Consider the following 6,759-nt stretch of genomic DNA (forward strand, 5'->3'; position numbering starts at 1 on the left):
ACCGCTTATCCTATATAGGGTCGCGGGGAGTTGCTGGAGCCAATCCCAGCCGTCAATGGGCGAAGGCAGACTACACCCCGAACTGGTCGCCAGCCAGTTGCAGGGCACACATAGACACTGTCACTGAGTGGGAATCGATCCCACGCTGCCTGCACACAACTCAGGCGTGTGTACCACAACAATATCAGCGGACACGAATTATTTAATCACAAATGTATAAACACAGTAGTGAATAATAATAGTAAAGCAAAATCTAGTCTGATCATCAAAACTAAGCTGTTTATTTCAAATAATATTGTTTACTCATGCAAACAATCAAAGAAATGTGAATTAAACTGAAACACGAGCACCCATTGGTTGGTGGTATCTTATAGCAGGGATTCTCAACGGGTGGGTCGGGACCCAAAAGTGGGTCGCAGATCCATCTTGGGTGGGTCACGGACAGCAAGTAAAAAATGACATGTATTCTTATTCATATTTTTCCTGCTACAGTTCAGAGGTGGACCGAGTTTCCACCTGGAACACATTTAGGTACAATAAGTAACAGGAGCTGCCTCGTAAACGAATACAGTGCAGCTCCGCAGTGAGCGATATGCTTTTGCCAGTATATCGAACTAATTTTAACAGCTTTTGAAAATATAATATACTACATGTGTTGTTAGAGACTATTTTTAAATGGGAAATCGACCCAAAACAATTTCTTTTTCAAGAATATGTTCTATGCAGGCCCACTAGTTGAAACACGAGATTCTGATTTATATTGCATTTGTGGAATATGACAATCCACCCCTTTTTAGCCATCTCAGGGGGCGGCCATTTTGTCAGTTCTGTCAATTGAAAAAACTGCTCAGGGCTCAGGTAACGACCAATCACAGCTCAGCTTCAGAAAACAGTACAGCCGTGATTGGTCGTTACCTGAGCCCTGAGCAGCTGTGATGTCATTTTCTGTCGACAGGAGTGACAAAATGGCCACCCCCAGAGATGGCTAAAAACAGGTGCATTAACATTTACTTCTTATTCCACAAACGCAATATTTATCAGAATGCCTTGTTTCAACTAGTGGGCTTGCATAGAACATATTCTTGAAAAAAATATGTTTGGATTGACTTATCCTTCAAAGAAAAAAAGTCTTTAAAAGTGTGTCGCCACAAAGTAGTAAATGGAAAATCTGGGTCCAAGGGCGACAGCAGTTGAGAACCACTGTATTATGGTATATTATAATAGATATGTCTTCTTATTTTGTTGTTCCTTATTTTTTCTGAAGCTGCTTAGTCTCCCATTAAGTCTTATGTGGCCCCCGAAAAGCATTGGCACAGTACATAATTGCGTGTTAAACTATTTATTATTCAAAGACATCATATAAGGTAGTGTAACTGTACTTTGTTCTCTTCAAACGATAATCAAGTATTTGTGTAGTAGTCTGCATTTCTACATCTTTCCTGTAGTTCTCATATTGATTGCTTGCAACTCCACTATCTCTGAAGAGTTTATCTGCTCTTGTGTGCCCTTGACGTTTTATTTTCTCCATGTAGTCAAGCTGAATGAGCTGTTGAATCAAGAACCCCTTTTCAAAATTTGGGCGAAATTTGCTGTTGCACTTATGTAACTCTATGTCTGGAGGGTGAACAAGTGTGCATTACTTTCCTTTTTTTCTTGATTCCCACTGCAAACATGCTCATAATCCAAGGTTTTTAGTTATTATTTAGTGTATATTCCTGGGCAATTTATCAAAAGAGAAGTATAGTGTATTTAATGAAAACAGAGGATTAACACTAGTGTAATACATTCCAGTATTTTCCCCAGAGATGGGCATTCCGTCCCAGGGACGTTCCGGTCCGTCCGTACGTCCTGGACAGACGCCCATTTTGGGGACGGATGACGAGAGTTTTTTTTTTTTAAAGGACGGACTAAGTAAGGACGTAAGTGGGTTTTCGTCCATCCTTGTAATCGTCCCTAACCGGATCAAGTACAGACTGATGTGTTGTGTTTTTTTAAAAAGAAAGAACACTGTTCTCTGCTGCGATACCACGAAGCTGCCATTACTACAGCCTGTACAACACTGTACAGTGCTCTTTTTCATGTACGTTCCCTGCAGTAAAATTGCACAGCCATAGTCTGCCCTCTAGTGGATCAACACATGTAATACAATGGATTAAGCCACAGGACGCCTATTTCACTGATGAGGAAAATGGTGGATAGGAATTTTGCTTTGTTAACTGTTAACATATGTCACTGATAGTGTAGTGGTACACACGCCTGAGTTGTGTGCGGGCAGCGTGGGATCGATTCCCGCTCAGTGACGGTGTCTGTGTGTGGCCTGTTACTGGCTGGCGACCAGTTCGGGGTGTAGTCTGCCTTTGTCCGTTGACGGCTGGGATAGGCTCCAGCACCTCCCCGCAACCCTGTATAGGATGAGCGGTTTGGAAGATGACAGATGACAACTCTTAACATTTAGTACATAGCTTATCCATTTGCATGCCAAGTTTGTCCTTGTCTGGGACATCTCTAGTGCGTAAAGACCTCTCCAAGCCCTCATTTATGCTCATGCAAGCGCCGCCGTATACTTAAAGCTACGCACGACCCGGAAGTGGAAGTCTTTCGTTCTCCTCCTGAAATAACATTGCGTTATTTTGCAATAATTATTTTTGTTGGATATAACGCAATAAAACCTGAAAGCTTATTGCATTATAGCGCAAAAACCTTGCAATAAAACGTAATAGTATTGCGTTGTAACGCAATCATAAATATTCTCGTGATGTCCCCTGGCTAAATGCTATCTTGGGTGGCACTTAAGCAGTTGTAAACAATTCAATCCACTCACGATACTTCCAGCCACTAAGTGGATGTGAATAGGAAATGAGCCATTTTATGAGATTAAATAATTTTGATGAATTATGAAAACTCTGCCGTTTACTGTTAGGGCGGCATCATACACAGATGTTTTTTTTGTGTGTGTGTGGTGGGGCTGTAAGGAAGGGAACGGAAGCGCTTTTTTGCTAAATGATACACGGCAATCTCAAAGCCCCAATATTGACCTATAATTGTGACCAAATAATTACTGTCATTCTCTGAAATCTAGAAGAGAAAGGCAGTGCGAGTGCACCGTGAATGACGCAGAAGCTCATACTTGGAGTGAGACCATTTAAAAGTTTGAAAGCTGTGTGACTTTATGTGTAACGATGACTCTACTAGTCCACCAACCTGAGAGATCGATATTCAGCTCTCTGATAGAGTTGAGTTGACCTTTACTGAGAAAAGGGTGAAGTCTGATGGATGAGATGACACTCAAAGGGTAATACAGGTAGACCGAAAGAGAGACAATTCCCAACTAGACACTGCTTGGCTACCACACAAGATTGTTTATTGATGTGATGGCTTTATTTGATGGAGTCAGAAAGAAATCATGGCAAAGTACAGAATTCATCAGGTATTATGTAGAAGGTTCGTCCAGGATCAGTCAAGGAAAAATCATACATTATTTTAGACTGCATTTGATCAAAATGTATAATATGGCTCAGGCAATGAGAAATGTTCATATTGTTCGGCACTGTTACAATAAAATAATGAGTACGGAAATAGAAAAGAGAGTTGTTGTCAGAAAAATAAATACATTATTCACTACCGCTGAACTGAAAGAAAAGTTGAAGTCTATTATTATCTGTGAGCAAAAGGTATGTGAGTTAGTTCGAACATTTCCACAGGGATGACAACTGTAGTTCAGAGTCTCAGAATCTGCAAAGGGAAGATAGGAACTGCCGGGTTATGGAAGGCCTAATTGCACTTAACCTAACCAATAGTCCGTACAAAACAGCACAGCACAGAAATACATAAATAATTGTCACCTGACTCCCCACGGTAATGACAAAGTGCATAATTATGACTTGTACACATAAGTGGAACAGCCAGTACTCTCAGGTTAGACAATAATAAAATGGAAACTTCTGCTAAAAATTAGAATTGTTTGTACTTGCCGCCAGTTTGTGCTCTTCCTAGTGCTGCTTTAGTCATTTATCTGAAGTTGGACTAAATAAAAACGGAAGAATTTACAAATACAAAGAATATGTTAATCATGATGTGGATCCAGCAATCCAGTGCTGATCCAAAAATGTAAAGTTCCGTTGTGAGCGGATCTGTGCCATACAGACACTCCCTTTGGGTTACAGTATATTTTCTAAAAGCAAGTATAATTCATGAATGTCATTAGATGCATTAATGACTACTGCCAGAATATTGGCTGGCTATGTTAATTAAAATGTCTTTCCCTATCTTATTGCATACAACCATCTGGTTGGGTAACGCTCCAGAATTTTTTTTTAAGCGTACTTCAGTCCTCATTTCACCTGTAATGTTTCCTATCATACAGCAGACCACATCTCAAGCACCAGTTGAATCTCTGCATCCTCCAAAGATCCTTTGTAAACTGTGTTCTTCCCATTGCTTACCCACAGTGTTTAAATCAAGAGTGGCACCCACATATCAACACACTCGAGACATACCTACTTTGTACAAGATACAACGCCAACACAGACAAGTGCAGAAAGATTGCTCAGGAGGCAACTCTAAAGCGAAATCGTATCACATCCCTGGAAACTTTCCGCCAGAGGGAGAACAAAGCTGCACTTATTTGAGGCAGGAATCACTGAACTACAGCCAACAGTTGCAGCCAAGCGAAGAGCATTGCTTGACTTCAAAAGGGTGCCTTCAAAAAAGACACAGATGCCCAGTGGATCGCACATGAGTGAGCCAGCGGCAATTGGCTGAACCTTTGTCAGAACTTGTAGAGTTCCAAAGAGTTATGTCCACTGGAATGATATTTACTACAGCAATTTTGCTGTTAATCCAGCTGTTGTGTAAAGTAACACAAGGAATCAAAAAGAACAGGCTGAAGACTACGTTTACACGGTTCTATCTGACAACACTTGTATTACATCAAGAGCAAATGTAGCCATTGTTGACACCTTGGTGACCCACGATAGGGATGTCCTCCAAGGGGATGTTACAGCGATATCAGATATAATATACGGGTTGAGCCATTGTTAATTGTTGTGTTATTGTGAAGTGGAGAGTGAAGTGTTGACTCAACTTTAACCCCTAACTCCTCCATCTTTAACTCCTGTGCCGTCAACCACTACATCTCTGAAAAATGTTAACTGTGTTCGATTGTTGTTGTTGTAGCCAGTAGTTGCTGTATTGTGTATCTGTCATGACAATACATTTTGCATTGTATTTCCCTAGAAGATGTTATTTCTTCCGTGTTTAAACTCGTAAATTCTATGTGGCAATAACTTTTTGTTGATACCAAGTACAAACGTTTTGTTGATGTCGAATATAGTGGACTTGGAACTTGATCACAACAAAATAGCTCAGTATACATTGTAAAATTCAGGCTGATTCTGCGTAATCTTGGCCAATTTCAAGATTGTATTGAATGGAAGGAGGACTGGTTGTACCACTGTCAGATGAATTTCTGACATGAAAAAAATATTGTTTGAACATCATCTATGGGACCTACAGTAAGCAGAACAGCATCTAGCTTTATATCCAAGTGTTAGAAGTGACGTAGTGGGGCCAGGTAGGGCCATAAAGGTTACAGTGTGTAGACAATTGCCTTCTGCAGTGGTGGTTTGAACTTAAGAACATTTCTGAAATAGTAGCGCGTATGCCCAGCTTTATGAATAATGAACAGGACAAAACTTTTGCCATCACAAAACTTGTAATGTGTGAATTCCAAGACTTCACTGTATGTGAACCTAGAAAAGTTTCCTGTTTAGATGATGTCAATGGACACCATTTTACCATACCAATGCCCTTTTGAAAGGTCAGATACGCTTACACAAGAATAGCGCAGACAATTGGAGGGCAGCAAATACTTTGGATGTCATTTGACAAAATGGCACATCCATACATCCTGACAGTATAAAAGAGCAAAGACAAAATCTAAAAACACAACACTATGTTAAAAATGTTATAAAAACAAATAATGAGTATGGCGCACTGAAAAATAATCTAGGCAGTTGTTTCTTCAAAGCAGTAGTAGAAAAAAGATCAGAAGATAACTTCTAAACCAAATAACAGTACAGGTTGTCTCTGATTCAAAGCTACTTTGTTATCTCTTGGACCATCAATTAGTTGTTGCCTTCCCAGCCTGACTAACTCATGATTCTCTCTTTGGCGCGTTTCAGTCACTTGTCAGCAATACATGTCCGTCAGTGATGGACAGTGAGGTCTGTTGATGCTTTACCCGGCGATTACACTGACGGATGAAAACCCACTACCGTCCATGTTTAGTCCGTCTATTGTCTAACGTCAAAAAAACGGGCGTCAGTCAGTGACGGACTGACAGACCAATGCATCAGTCTAACGGAATGCCCACCTGTGTGCATTTGTGTGCGCATGAGGGAGGTTATAAAATCCGCTTTGACAACTAAACGTCCTGTCACCCCAAGTAAAACTGTGTAGAATAAAGATGGACCGATGTGTTTTTTTTCAGGGCCGATACCGATTATTAGTAGTCTATTAGTAGTATCAGTAGCTGATAAACAACATTTGGAGACGATATTAATTTTCTGTAAAAAAGAAAAAGTCAAAATATTTTAAAAAAGAAGGCTGGAAGTAGGGCTGCTCGATTAAACGATTTTGAACCGGAACCGAATTTTCTGGATAAAACGATGTTAAAAACGTTCAAATCGACACGTTCGATTTTATTATTTTTGGTGTATCTAAGCCACCGTAGTTTCCTCTGCATTTCCGCTTCCGCCT

Source organism: Filicampus tigris, chromosome 13 (genome assembly GCF_054856515.1).
Source record: "Filicampus tigris isolate MCC_2025a chromosome 13, RoL_Ftig_1.0, whole genome shotgun sequence".
NCBI lineage: Eukaryota > Metazoa > Chordata > Actinopteri > Syngnathiformes > Syngnathidae > Filicampus > Filicampus tigris.